At 31.5% G+C, this 16,332-nt stretch overlaps 1 protein-coding gene across 1 annotated transcript in view; it reads left to right on the top strand.

The window, feature by feature from the left end:
* Positions 1–4,517: 4,517 nt before the first annotated feature.
* LOC125051529 overlaps positions 4,518–16,332 on the top strand; it is a 35,517-nt gene continuing 23,702 nt past the window's right edge. Inside the window, exon 1 of the mRNA XM_047651910.1 lies at positions 4,518–4,625. The gene's annotated coding sequence lies outside the window, so the exon portion shown is untranslated. The remainder of the gene's footprint in view (positions 4,626–16,332) is intronic.

Raw genomic sequence — 16,332 nt, 5'->3', positions numbered from 1 at the left:
CCTCGTCGCTCAAACATCTAAATCACTATAACAACGAAGATAATGACGGAAAATAATAACAATTTATCGATTTATAGCAACTAGCTGCGGTCTACATTGACTTGGGCTAAACAATTAATTTTAACGCATCAAAATGAATCGAAATCAGTTAAGCATTTGAATTCTTCATTGAATTTGTTATTTACTGCGTTTCTGCGTTTGCCTCGAACTCAAACTCGGATGACCGTGTTTCATTGTAGATTGTAAATAATAGAATCGTCTAGCTACTAAACAATTTATAGTTCGTTTTTTGAATTGTGAAATTTGTTATCCACATTTTACACTAAGATTACCTGAAAATCAGGTAGGTGTAAACAATATTTTATGGTCATAGATAAGAGATATCACGGCTTAGTGTCACTGACGTCAAGCTCTGTTGACACATGTCAAGAACCTTAGGTAAGTCACGCTAGCCTGCCTCCTCCATGAGCGTGAAAATTCAAAGTGCATGTACCTAGTAATTATATGTGTGTTTTCCTTCACTAGCTTTTGAGTAAATATTATCAATAGAAATGCCAAAAAATGTGTGCTGAGTTATTCCATTGAATTAGCGTATTAATATTAATTGCCCTAAGAGATTCTTGAGCGCGAAAAATATATGATGTAAAATTTGGAATAGTATAGGTAGTACATATTAAAATAAATGTATGGCAAAGCAGAATTGATTGCGGGTTGCAAGTTGCAGGTTGAATACCAAGTCCTGATAAAATAACCAATTAAAAATAGAAATAAAGGAAATTACACAATAAAAAGTATACATTGAGCTGAACCAGGAGAAGATATACCACAGGAAAACGTATGTGCCTCATTGAAAGTGTAAACAACGGAAAATTTTACGTTTTGATTTGTGTTATTGTAACGGTGACTTCGATATCGGTGACTTTTCGTTCAAAACACTTAGAGTTAGAACAAAGATTGGACAATTTTGTAAATATTATACATAACAAACGATTACTTTTGTAACCGAACATTTGCATCGGCCTGAGTTCAAACTTAAGTCACGAAATATTGGATGTTGCTATTGATTTATTTATTTTTAATATTATATATGAACATTGAACGTGTTGAATTTAATTTTAACAGATAGAATATAGTGAAATAATTAAATGTACAGCATTTAATTATTTCTATATATTCTAGAAATAAATATGAAAAGAAAAAAAAGAATTTTACGTATATAGATAGTTGGAAACGACCTTTCACAGTATGAAGAAAAATAACTGGAATACCTTATAGAATCGATATACCAAAAGCGCGAAAAATTGGAAGACCAGAATAGAATAATAACAGAAAGTGTAACGAAATCCGTCGAAAGCAGTATAAATGTGGAGAATTAACTGAAGAAAATAAGATTTTTTGGCATAAATGAAAATCAACAACAAGTAAAACCTAACCGGCTTACTCACATGATCCACTTGATAAATAAATCAACTGGATTATCTCTAGACCCTAAAAAGCTCCAAAGAGTAACAAACTTCGCCTTGTCCTTGTTAACTTTAACTGAAGTACTGAAAAATGGAAACTAACTCCCATGTTATATGTAAAAGAAGATTTCTTCAAAGAAGTATTAGAAAGAACTATTACAAGCCGAACTAAAAGCTGAACGTGCTCAAGGGAAAACATGTCATATTATTATTATGGTCCTTCAAGAAAAGAGCGTACCAATTCTTAAAAGGCCGGCAACGCCCTCGCGAGCCCTCTAGCATTGAGAGTGTCCATGGGCGGCGGTATCACTTAACATCAGGTGAGCCTCTTGCCCGTTTGCCCCTTGATCTATAAAAAATAAATAAATAAAACGTTAGTTAGTACGAAGCCGTACAAACAAGTCGAAATGGGCCGGTCGTATTACTCGAATAAAGGCTATTTTTTGAAGTGAAATTTCTTTAGCATCGTTGTGATTTGATAGTCGATGAAACAAAAAAGGGACGGTAAAAAGAGACAGACATAAATTTATAAGATTTAACGTGGGAGGAAAGAGATAGGAAGCTTTATACAATGTATAAACTTTAAATTATAATGATTATTTTCTGAATTAAAAAAAACATCTGCAAAAAAATTTAATAAGAGATTAATTTAATTAAATTATAAAATTAGATGGAATTTATCAATTTTAATTACATATTATAAAAACTTTAATAATTATTTTAATTTTATCAAAATTAATAATTGATATTAAAAATTAAATTACATTCGTCTCATTATCGTGAAACCAAAGTTTTTGAAGCTACCACATGTGAATTGCACACGTTTTTTTTTAATTTTTATATGGCAAGCAGACTAAGACTCAAATCATCAAAACGATAATTACGAGAATTCTGCAATTAATACAATGCCCCATAAAATATATAATTACAGTTTGAAAAGCTTCCTCTTTATTATAGTTGTTTGATAACTTGTGTATCACTTAAAACTGTATAGACAAGGATAAAGATTATTAGACTAACTTAGGTCTTAACTATCATTGTTTATGAATTAACATGTAATCGATAAACAATCTTATTTATAGACGTTCTCCATAGAACTTATTAACCCGGCAAAATTTATGTTCTCTGTAAGTTGTTATAGGTGGCAATGCACCAAAAACAATGTACGCCGAGATTGTTGCTCTTATAAAGGTGATCAATGTGCGATAGTGTATGTCATCCCGTTCAAGAAGTTGGCCACTATTATGCGCAGACATCGACTTTAAAGTTTTTTTCCTCCTAAATGATATGCACGAACTTTTCCCCACTACGCAAATTTTTGTGCTGATTTTAATTGTACTATATTATAAAACCTTAACTTAAATATTGAGATTATTTTTGAGCTATATAGAGTGTAGTAGTTATATGTATTGTGTTAATTGAAAGTCTATTCATATCCGACATACGGGGATAATACAAACAAAAAACCCCTTGTCAACCTACTTATTCGTGTTTACTCTTAAAGAACCTTAATTTTGACAGATTTAGACTCATGCACGGCTGATAAATCGTATTGGAGTCAATGACCTCCTTTAATTTACGTTCAGACGATGTAAATTGACAATCTATTCCACCAAAACAATGTATATTAACTATTGTGGTTGAGAATGTTACCGAACACATTTATTAAGTTGCGTGCTATCTGGGAAAATCTTTACCATGGGTAGGTGGTCCGAAAAAAAGATACTTTAAACTTAATATATATTCCTAAGTATAAAATACAACTGGGCAAGATTCGAGAGAACTGTAGAAATTACAGTAAAATTGCGCGGCTTTTGGTCCATGTTTTCCTTTTTAGTAGGTAATGAATTTTACTAAAAAGGAAAACATAGTAATTAAGAAAATTTTGTCATAAAGAGAATACATAAATTACTATTTTATTTACTTTTTTTCAAAATAAAACTTTTTGAAACCAGATGCAACGAGACCAAACTTACGTAGTTTTTAAAAACATAATAAGTTATCAATAAAAGACAAATGAATTCTACTATGTATCATTAAATGTAGATATGTATCTACATTTTCTACATAGATATATGAAATAGTTGCAGCCACGCTCTGTAATAGTCAAAATTAATATTTAAGAATACATTCAAGTACAACTGAATATAAAAAATGGTTTATTAGTTTCACTTTTCTTTGAACGTAACGTAACGAGAAAGTGAGTCTATTTCTTCTGTCTAATTTAGGTAAGTTTTGCAACAAATTAAAAACCTAATTCAAAGTTTCTACTTTAATACCTTAGTTTCTCCCGACTGGCTGTCGCCGGGGACGTTACCTTCCACCGCTTTTCCTGAAAAAGTCAGGGAAAATGATGAGTTGAGCATGTGTTATCTATTTTATTTTACCGTCTTTTTGAAGTGAAACTTCTTTAGGCGCATGGGGGTAAAATTTGTACGGATCGTCACGAAGATGTGCAGCGTTTTGTCGAAAGGGAGAGAGAGATTGAAACCGATTGAGAGAGAGTGAGAAGGGTGTTTTTATTATGAAAGAAATAAATAAAATTTTTTTTTTTTTATTATTTGTATTATTTTCGACACTTAGTATGTTAATGACAATTAAATTCATTAATATCCTAACATATCTTCCTTTTCCCTCCCTCTAAATCTCGGAAATCAAAAGTTTTAGATTTTTATAAATATGAACAAGAGTTAAAAATTAGTTTGCCAAAGAAGTTTTACTTCTGACATGTGTACTTTGTACGCACGCAAAAAAAAAAGTTTTTTATAGAACAGGGGGCAAACGGCCAGGAGGCTCACCTGTTGTTAAGTGTGCCCATGGACACTCTCAATGCCAGAGGGCTCGCGAGTGCGTTGCCGGTCTTAGTTTGGTAGAATGAATTAGATTTTTTGATATCCTTTAATATCTTCAATTTTAATAATGGAATTGGAAAACCCTTGTATTCATATTAGGCGGTTTCCATTACAGGTCTCGTTTTAATGACATCTATTAGGTTTATCCCAGCTTTGCAATGTACAAACCATTATATACCAACTTACTTTTACCTTGCACTTATCTAGATCGAGATAACAATGGTATCCCGCAGTCGTTGTGTGTAACCGCTGCGTGCCGGTCGACTCAGTCCAAGTTTGTGAATGTTTAGTGCAGTTCAGGGCAACCGAGGTCAGTGCACGTTTAAATTCGCCATTTATTAACTTTCAATCAAAGTTTACGCAAAATATCACGTATAGTAATATAGTATATAATATAGTAGCTTAATGAGTGAACACAATTAATGTTTAAACTATTTTACTGCTAAGTAAAAGCAAGTTTTACAACACAAGTCGCTAATTGATCTTGTTTGTTCTAAAGGTTTAAGTGGAAGCTTTCGTTCATACCATATGACAGTTATTCTTGTTACTGGCACAAAGACAGCTTTCCAGTTATTTTATTATTAGGCGTCATTCCTTTGAAAGCCATAGATTTACATTTATTTATTCTTCTACAGAGCCTATTCTTTATCTAAACTTAATTTTGGACAAAGAAGTTAGTATTTCCGCGTACACTAAAGAAACTTATTTCGTTGTGTAAAGTCATGTATTTCTAGTATTCGTTTTAATTACACCTAGTTTGAAAGTCGTACGAAGTAGTAACATAATATACCTTATATGTTGAATTCGGTTAGTTAGTTAGATATGCAGTTAGTTAGTTCAAGAAATCCAGGGTAGCAGTCCATATCACCTGACATCCTCCAAGTTTTAGCACAATAGAAGTAGGTAGCAAAGGCAAGCTCATTACAATAAACTATATTACTATTATTAAGAAGAAATGTTTGTATTTGTTTTAACGAATAACTATTGAACCTATTTTAATAAAACATAACCTGATACCTAAGTAAGAATAAGCCTGATTTAAATCAAAATCTAAATAAACCTTATCTTCCAAGACATTTGTAGATACAATAACAATATTTAGCACACGTGCTCATAAGTCGTTTTAGAAACCTTGCTGTGTTTTGCTATGATAGTTATTTTCTTATATATTCATTACAATGATTCCTCTCGTGAGTTCTGTGCTGCAATAATGCGGGCTACACGATTGTGAAGAAGAAGCATGAATCTCGTAAGCGCTGCGCTTCTCATCTCTTCTTATTTTCACACATGTATATCCTTTCATATGTATCTGATTGTCCTCCTTGTAACATGTTTGAGAGCAAAAATAAAAAAAAACAAATAAAATATGTTTATTATGGAACATAAGATACAGGTATCACTTATTCCACGTCATTAAATTTGAATCTGTAGGCATCCCTACTCATCGGCAAAGAAGACAGAGGGTGTAGGCCGATAGAAAAGGCCGGCGTAAAAAACTCTCGGTACTCTTTTAAAATAGCAAATCATCAAAACACACAATAGATACTCAAATATTATTCAATTCCAGTAGATACAGGTCAAAATGATAACCTCCTTTTTTGAAGTTGGTTAAATATTAGTTCAAACATCGTCTCTGACGTAAATATTTTATATCTTAAACGATGAACGTTATCATAATAGATACTTCATTGTAAGCTTATATCAAATAAATTACCGTCACAATATTAAAAAGAGTGTCTTTGAATATAAGAAACAGATATCACACAATGATAATAAATTGATAAAATTTATTTCTCTTTGAAGTGAATCAGTCGGTATGTACTTTTATTTAATTATTAATTTATCTTATTCTATTTTAAACTATTAAATTTTTTTTCTAAAATAAAAGACACAAATTTGATAGGACTCAAACGCTTAATACAATTCATAAGGATTAATTTAAAAGTATTGTGACTTAATTGTCTGAAGTCGGGTAAACCTGGAATGGCACATTTCTTCATCAATTTACTTGGCGATTTTATTTATTAGCCACCCAGTAGAAACCTTCTGATTCTTTTGAAATAATTGTTGTTATTCTGAAAATCAAGGCCGCGGAGGTCTAGACTGATATTTCAGTGGGAAAAACTGATAACATAGATTATCTAGTTCTTGCTCTCAGTATTATACATATGATGTTTTAAATAATTTTGGAGGCACACATGCATAAATGTATGAGTATAAATACACATTTAAACTCATGACAAAAAAAATCAAACAGGTAAAGAAGAAAAACCATTTATTTACGCACACAAATTAACACATTAACTATATGTCTTATGTGTTTTTGCACTTCTTGCTTACTTTGTCAAAAAAAATTTCTCACAGTCTGTGGTAGGTATCCTAGAAAGGATCGCTCGAAAGCAATAAAGCCGCCAGTTGCCCTTCTTTTCATTTAATTATGTCAATTGTATTTATTATATTTCTGCTACAATTATTTTTATAAATAATTAAAATAAATAAATTAATTAACGTAGAAAGATAAAACAACTAAAAAGGATATGTCTAGTAGTTCCCAGTGTAAATATGGCAGTGTTGTACGCTCGCTGTGAAACTCGGGCAAGCCTTCTGACACAAATTTTCAGTTCAACGATAATATAACCAACTAATGATAGTAAAAAGGCTAGTAATAAATAAAAAAAAGTGCGTGCGTACAAAGTACACATGTCAGAAGTGAAACTTCTTTGGCAAACAAATTTTTAAGTCTTGTTCATATTTATACAAATCTAAAACGTTAAATTTCCGAGACTTGGAGGGAAAAATAAAAGGAACATACGTAAGGAATGTAATGAATTTAATTGTCATTAATATGTTATCAAAACACATGGCACTTTAATTAACAATACGTCATTTGAGATTTCAATAAATTATTTTGCATAAAATATAAAATACTAATATTACATAAATTCTCTTTACGAAATTTTAATTTTAAAAATAAAATTTCTTTAAGGTAATCCGCCCTTCTCACTCTCTCCCAATCGGTCTCAATCGCTCTCTCCCTTTTCGCTGAAAAACGCTGCACATCTTCGTAAAAATTTTACCCTCCTGCGCCTAAAGAATTTCCACTTCAAAAATAAAAACACTTTATCTATGCATGACAGGGTTAGAATATTAACTAAGTAACAGTTAAAATAATTAAGGAAGCATCATTGCAAAAAACGCACTCGCAAATGTAAAATAGATTGATGTAGGGAAGTAATTTTTTGCGTGTCTGCGGAATTGTCAATGCTTTTACTTCCGAGTTATTTTAAGTAATTGTCATTGTTTCATTGATGCTATGATAAGTTTGAATATAGGTATGGAACGTTGCCACTTTTATCAGCTTAGATATTTATATTTTTAACTGACTAAAACCCAAAGGAGGAAGTCAATTCGACGAGTATTATTTTTGTTTCCTCAAACGTCATTTGTTTGGTTTGGAAAAACGCGTTGAGAATCAGTGTTTTACAAAAGCTATTTCCAAATTTTATGAATCAACTGGTCCATATAATAAGAATCTGTGTTTCATTCTCACAATAAATCAGTATTTTAATACCAATTGTCATTAACAATATGATTACCTGTGATCTCATTTAGTCCGGTTTTAAAAATAGTAGCCCATTATTACGTTGTTGTATAAAGCATCAATCAAGTCATTTGCACGGTACGTACATTATATTTTTTATAAGAAAAAATGAATTAACATGAACTTTTGACACGCCTTAATAAATCAAGTTAGTTGGGCAAATTTTGGCGTGTTGCAAAAACGCATATTTAAAGTCTACAGACAGCAAGATTTCTTTTAATTATTTGTATTGTATAAGCACCTTAAAAAGTAAGAATTCTTGACGAGAATACGTAGTATTTTCTAAGATATCATGCTATAGGCTCTGTTTTTTGTATGTAATATAAATTATGAAATAAAGGTAAGTACAGTATGGACAATGGCACGTTATTAACTGTGCGTACAGCAGAATCTTACCCACATACTGTTTTTCTTAGGAGCAATGACCGTTACTTGTTAAAGCGAGTATCAACACTATATAAGGCTCGGTTATTGTATATAAGCTATAGATATACTTCAACTAAATGTTTATTTGCAAAGGAATTTCACGTTTGTGATACTTGCAACAGCCATTGTGCATAGTCGAATTTTATTTTATGGTAGTCCATTTAGTAGTCACCAATGCAATACTGTGAAATTAATTAAATCGACAAACTTAAACGTTAAAATTTCTATGTTACGGTGTATAAATTATGTATGAGTCAATTGAAATTATAGCTAGTTGTAATATGTTGGTGTTGGTAAATATTTAGTATTGTTAGTGCATATTAACTTTTTGTTAGGGTAGTTGTATAGTTATTTCCTGAGCTTCCTTAATTCGTCAGTCTTGTAATCAAATCTATTTGGTTGCCTTACAACTTTATATAAATAATTTTAAATTTGAATAGCCACTTCTTCCTCGTGTCTTTATCCTTCTGTGAATCATTTTTGTTAAGCAATTTAGAATAAAAAAAAATTAAAAAAATACACGAACAAGGTATCAAATAGCCACTTCTTCCTTGCGCCTTTATCCTTCCGAGTAACATAATTGTTTAGCTTATAAGCTTATACAAAAAACAACGACATAGAATAAAAAAATAAAAAAAAACACCAAAAAGAAAACAAAAAAAAACACAGAAAAGAAAACGTTACGCTACACTTATAATATTCTATTACAATAGTATAACTGTAATGACATGTTATCACTCTCTCTTTTACTTCGATAATCCTTTAAAAGAGCAGAAATGGCGCCGTATCATAAGATATATAAATATTTCCCATAGTTTATACTCGCCTTAAGTGATACCGTTAATTTGTTCAATCAATCAGTCGGTAAACATTGAAGGCATTTTTTATTAACTAGTATTACGTTATGTTATATACCATAATAATATGTTACAGATACTCGAATATACATTTTTTAAAATATCCCCTGAAACAAAAGAAACAAGTCAGTAGCGGTAATTTTTTTTTGGTCTGGACCTCAGATTTCTGAATCTGTTTCATGATCGTTTGTCAATTTATTAGGCAGGTGGGTGATCAGTCTCCTGTGTTTGACACACGCCGTCGACTTTCCTGGGTCTAAGTCAAGCCGGTTTCCTCACGATGTGTTCCTTTACCATTTGAGCGAATGTTAAATGCGCACATAGACAAAAACTCCATTGATGCATAGCCAGGGATCGAACCTACGACTCAAGGATGAAAGTCGCACGCTGAAGCCATTAGGCCAACACTGCTGCCAAAAAATATCCTCAACTAGATAAATTACTAATTGTTTTTGAATTTAAAACTTCCGTCATTTCACGTCTTTTAAAAGTGTGACAGTCTATAAAAAGACAATATTACATTTTTTCTAAATCTAGTAAAGCGGGTTTGTCCTATAACTGCTGTACCAATTTTAGATGTATTTGCGTCATATATACCTAGATAATCCAGGCATCCCATCATCCCATTTGTCCCTATTTCAGAAGAATGCGTTTTGTCCAATATCCAGATTGAGCTTTCTGATAAACGAGCTAGGTCTGGATATCCACAGTTGCTCCCCTCACACTGTGAAATCATTTACCTTTAGTTTTTTTTTATCTCTTCGTATTTGTTATATGTGCTTGTCACATTCAATCTTGTATTTTATTTTCCTTAAGTACCAATGTACCAGTGTGCCGAGAATTGGCAAGCTTTTCTAATTAAATAAATATTCAGTAGCAAAAACAAGTAGATCACTTTACCAAATTAAACAGGTATTTATTAAAATAACATCAACCATTCAATTTTTAATAAGTACGTCATAATCTGTACCGTGACGTCACAATTGAAAGTATGCAGTGACCTCAAAGGCAGTTAAATTTAGACTAGTGTGATTTCCTGCACTTCAAGCACTTGTTACAATTGGATCAGACGTCAATTGTTAAACTGGCCCTCTCCACTTATATGTCTGATCGTAGTAATTCAAACATCTCTTGTATTTATTATTTATTATTATAACCTCTTTATTTCCATAACGAATAATACAATTAGAAATCATATCATATCATATTATGAGTAATTATTATTATTACCAACAACAGAGCTACTTGTGAAGCGGCTGAAAAAACTAAAGCATGCAAATACCCCCTGTATTTGCTAGGCTATCTCTATCTAGGCTCAGAATATGATTTTGTCCCATTCGGTGTCGAGACCCTTGGTTCGTGGGGTCTAGTGCTTTATGGCTTTTTAAAAAAAATTCAAAATTGTTCGGAACCTTGCCTAAAGGGACTCCTTTTAATAATATATTTTAGTTATTATATGTTAAGGTTAGTTATTTATTTCAATGTATATATCACTTTTATTTCTTTAGTAATTATTATATACTATGTTTTATTCAACAAAATAAAATAAAATATTACTAGTTCTATTCCTTAAATTAAAATTCCAATCGTTATTAATAATTTCAACGTATATAAATTTTAAATGATAAATTAAAAGAATCTAAACTAAAAAGGATCAAAATCAAAATTCAATTTTTTTATAAATCATTATGGACCCCTCTACGGGTAAAGGCCTCCTCCATTTTGCTCCACATCTGTCTATCTTTTGCTTTGGTGATTTTTCACCAGCTTTTCTTTTTATGTCATCACTCCATTTTTCCTTTGGTCTACCTCTTAAACTTTTATTTCTTGATCCTTGCCTGGTTACCCTTGGTGTCCACTTTTCCTTATCCATGCGTGCAATATGACCTGCCCAATTCCATTTTTGTCTTTGAGAATATTCTAAAGCGTCTATTCTTTTTGTTGTATTTCTTTTCCGATGTTGTATTTGTATGTTTAGTAGACTCCTTTATTATTATTATGTATATAAACACACTAGCAGCTTAATAAGTTTATGCGCTCGTATTTGGAGATTTGGAGAAACTATCCAACCTATATTTATAAGAGTTCAAAAATTTGCACTAATTACACTTTCCGGAAGCCTATGCCAGTCGGCCACTACTCGGTTTGGGAGAAAGTTCTTTAGAGAATTTGTGTTATACTGAGTGGTCTTCAGTTTAAAAAACAATCCCTCCAATGTGTATTTTCACTTATAATAAAGAGCTTCTCAATTTCTCGAACATTGTAGTGGCCAGTAAGGATTTTGTAGGATTCAATGAGATTTCCTCTTAATCGCCTACTTCCAAAATCAGTAAGGTCAGACGCTCATTATAAGATTTGTTCCTGAGTGACCTGATAATTTTCGTGGCATTTCTTTGCACCCTTTCAAGCATACTAATATCTTTTATGAAAATTTGAATATGAATTCTGTAACTGCCCACCTGGGGCTGTCTGTTTCATTGTTAATGAACTAGTATATTAATGATATTTCATCTGAATATTATGAATTAGTTTCAGTGTGATGTTGACAAGGAGAGCTCTTACATCTAAGTACTGAACAAAAATTAAAAATAAATTAATGCCTTTTTAGGTCTGGGCCTCAGATTCCATGATAATTTGTCTATCGAATAGGCAAGTAGGTGATCATTCTCCTGTGCCTAACACACGCCATCGACTTTTTGGTTCTAAGGCAAGCTGGTTTCCTCACGATGTTTTCCTTCACCGTTCGAGCGAATGTTAAATGCGTTCATAGAATGAAAGTCCATTGGTGCACAGCCGGGGATGCTGGCTGGGGCTGTAGCCATACAGCGCGCGACTCTCATCCTATCTAGTGGGTATCTATCCTGTCTAGTGGGCATTTTTTTTCTTTTTTTTACTTGGGGAAATGCATTGCGCATACCCTACCGCGGTGCGACTGCTTACCCACTAAAACCCCAAGGTGCCACCAACAATCGCCTTAGGCGGGATGAGGTAACAGTAGAGCCTTATCAGCTTCCTGTCTAGTGGCCTAGGCCAACATTGCTATAATCTGAATATATAACTGAAATAAATATTGAATCATAAGTTTACTGCCCAAAGTGTTCCTCAACTAAATTATTTTGTTTTCTTTGTACCAGTAAGCCAGGATTAAAATAAATATATGAATCAATCCACCAATTATTAAGAACTTTATTTTTTATTGGCGTACAAAGTTGTATTATCTGCTGTAAATCATTTTAATAAATAAATTTAAAAAAAAAAACAATGACTCGAATACATATATTGAACCGTTCAGACATTAACTAAAAGCCATCGTGGTCAGAAAGCACAGCACTCGAAACGTCTTACAAGTAAGTGATGTAATTAATTCGCGTTTAATAGTTTTATTAATGTGTAATTTGTATACGCGTGAACAAGAGACACTATTTTTTCTTTTTTTTTGTGTTTTAAAGCCTCTATTGTTTCGCCGTCTATTATGCAAATAATAATCAACTACGCAAGCGATGATATGATTGAACTGAAAAAAAAAACAAACAAACCATGCGTAAGTGTTCAGATAGCAGGTACATCAATTGTGTCATATCTTTTCATCAATCAGATCGTTTGACAGTAACAAGTAATTTGATAAAGGTATCTAAGAGGTTTACAAAATTTCCTTACAATTTCTCTAATTTATTATCAAGCGTTATCGTTCAGACATAACGATGCTATAATAACATACTTGACGTGTGAGTAGATGGCCTAGTGGCTTGGCGTGTAACTCTCAAACGTCAGGGGGTGATTGGAACTCGGCTGTGGACCAATGGAACTTTCTAGCACATTTAACACGCCCTCAGTATAATTGTGAAGTATCCAGTATGCTCTAATATCAAAAATCAACGGCGTATATCGGACTTTAAATCTACTTGCCTATTAAGAAAAAAACGATCAAGTGATACAGTAACTGAGGCCAAGGGCGAGGGGGTGTAACTCCACTGTTATTTTGTGTATTCGGCTAATATATGTTATTAGCTGAATCCAGGTAACAAAGACTTTTTAACAATCGTAGTATTACAATATATAAGATATACTAACCGTTTGTAATGTCTTATATATAATATATATATTGTACCTATAGTACACATTTATATTTTCGATTACATATATTAAATGTTAATAAATCATAAAATCATTTAAAAAGGTTTACACCAACTTAAACATTAATTTTGGATTCGTAATTTAAATAAAAATACGATGATAAGCAGAACAGTTAAGCTGGTTTACACAAAATAATATGTATTACAATCATATAAACATATGCTATCTCGACACAAATCTGATTATTTAAATAATTTATGACTATTAAATTTTATAGATTTCAATGATATGTATATGATAACAGATATCTACCTATATAACAATTTACTTAATTGGATATAAATTGTAAAACTGTAGTCTGATAGGTGTTCTTCTAGATCAGTGTTTCACAAGGTGGGGCAATTTGATTGTTTCAAATTGTGGGGCATGCATGCATTTGACAATTCGAAAATGGACCCGACGTTTTTTATTATGTTTTAAAAATTTACTTACTGTGTTTCGTTAACAATTTTCTAGCTATTTCCGCCTATAATTTAAGTTTCTTAAGTGAACAATATATTTTTATTAAATTAAAATTATGTATGTTACTTAGTGAGTTTTAGAAAGGGTAAGGTAAGGTAACCCTGTTCTCGATAATAGTACAAAATCTTACCGCTCGAGTATACAGATATATTTGATAAAATTATTTCAATTTAATGTTGAAGGAAAAAGCAATTGACAACGATAGTTTGCCTTAAAAAAATGCAGCAATTACCTGTATTTCATTTTTGTTTAATTAATTAGCTGCTATAATTGATTAGCGTAAACAGGAAATATAAAAACTTATTTTTTTAAATGAATAGGGTGTTTTTTGTTAAACAACTACAAATTGTATTATCTTTATCATATATTTTATATTTATTTAACTTTTTGAGGCAATGAAAAAACTTTTAATCGATAGATGCACTACTGTCGGCCCATCCCGGCTGCGAATGGCGTTTTTCAGAAAAAGTCCTCATGATGAAAGAATTTTTGAACTCCCTCCAATAGTTTTTGAGTTTATTCTTCACAAACAAATGATATCTTTAGTCTATTATAGTGTATAACCAATTCTAATACCAATGTACACAAACTTAGTTTTGAATTATTGTATAATCTGTAACCTAACAATCCTAAATTTGCACTACAATAAAATTCATGCGTTATCCAACTATCGTGACTGATAAAAATCTTTACAATGTGTACCGTTAGCCAGTATACTATTTTTGGATTTATTAGGTGTTTACGTGTAATTTGAGTGATAATCTCTAGGAGTGCATTTATGTGACAAATAAAAGGTTCGCGAAAATAGTTTACAAAGATTTTGATGAATTTTGACGAATTAGAGAAATGTTAAATTGCTGACGTTTCAGGACTTCCCAAAGGGAGATTTAAATTTAGACTAGTAGACCAGTGCAGATAGCCTTTAAAATAAATAAAAAGTGAAAAAAATTACAGTAGGATGAAACCCATTAGAAAAGGAGGGGAATATGATCAAAATGAAAGGAAAAATAAATTACGGTCGATCTGAGGTCGGGAAGGGGTAGGGGGGGAGTTTTAAGGGTAAAAAACGGTTTATCTCGATTTCCGGCAAAACTAAAAGTCCTATCGAAGAAAGTTAAATGGCAAAGTTGTAGGTAATAAAAAGATCTAAAACTTTTGTATTCACACATTTTTCACATAACCTCAAAATTTATGTGAAAAATTCAAAAAACCAAGTTTTTGGTTTTTAATTTTTATCTTTGACAAAAATATTTTTTTTTTAACGAAATTTGGTGAAAACTTACCTTTGTATGTCCCAAATACGCTGTAATTTATTTTATTAAAAATATTTATTTGTTCACCTTATTTTGAATTAATATCGAAAAAACACCCTAATTTTCAATCGAAAATTCTGACGTCAAAATTTCAGCTTTTTTCAAAAAGTTGGTGTGCTTTCAGTTCATTGAAATCTCTACTTTCCTATGGTAAAAATATATATATATATTACCATAGTAAATCTTCTCAGAAAACGCAAAAAATCGTATGCAGTAACGCCCAGACCTGTCATCCCCTTCCCTACTTCTCTATGAATCTTCTTTAAATTATAATCAGATGCCTATTTATTACTATTTTAAGATAACTTATATATAACTGAGTGACCTAAAAAAAAAATTTAGCCTTTAGATGGGCTAAAATTTTCGTATTTCATAGAGAAGTAAGGAAGGGGATGACAGGTCTGGGCGTTACTGCATTCGATTTTTTGCGTTTTCTGAGAAGATTTACTATGGTAATATATATATATTTTTTTACCATAGGAAAGTAGAGATTTCAATGAACTGAAAGCACACCAACTTTTTGAAAAAAGCTGAAATTTTGACGTCAGAATTTTCGATTGAAAATTAGGGTGTTTTTTCGATATTAATTCAAAATAAGGTGAACAAATAAATATTTTTAATCAAATAAATTACAGCGTATTTGGGACATAGAAAGGTAAGTTTTCACCAAATTTCGTTAAAAAAAAATTATTTTTGTTAAAGATAAAAATTAAAAACCAAAAACTTGGTTTTTTGAATTTTTCACATAAATTTTGAGGTTATGTGAAAAATGTGTGAATACAAAAGTTTTAGATCTTTTTATTACCTACAACTTTGCCATTTAACTTTCTTCGATAGGACTTTTAGTTTTGCCGGAAATCGAGATAAACCGTTTTTTACCCTTAAAACTCCCCCCCCTACCCCTTCCCGACCTCAGATCGACCGTAATTTATTTTTCCTTTCATTTTGATCATATTCCCCTCCTTTTCTAATGGGTTTTATCCTACTGTAATTTTTTTTGGTTTCAAAAATTATCGGCACTGGTCTATAGCTGATCCGGCAAACGTCGTTTTGCCATATATATCATTTATAATAAAAAATAGGGGTTGATCTTAGAGGGGTGAAAATTAGAGGTTGTATGTATTTTTAATGCTGTATCATAATAAAATAGAAATTAAAAATTTTGTCTAAAAAATATATAAAAAAATTTAGGGGTGGACTACCCCCAACATTTATGGGGATGAA

The sequence above is a fragment of the Pieris napi genome, chromosome 8, assembly GCF_905475465.1.
Source record: "Pieris napi chromosome 8, ilPieNapi1.2, whole genome shotgun sequence".
NCBI lineage: Eukaryota > Metazoa > Arthropoda > Insecta > Lepidoptera > Pieridae > Pieris > Pieris napi.
The sequence above is the reverse complement of the archived record's forward strand: the minus strand, read 5'-3'. Positions and strand labels throughout refer to the sequence as shown.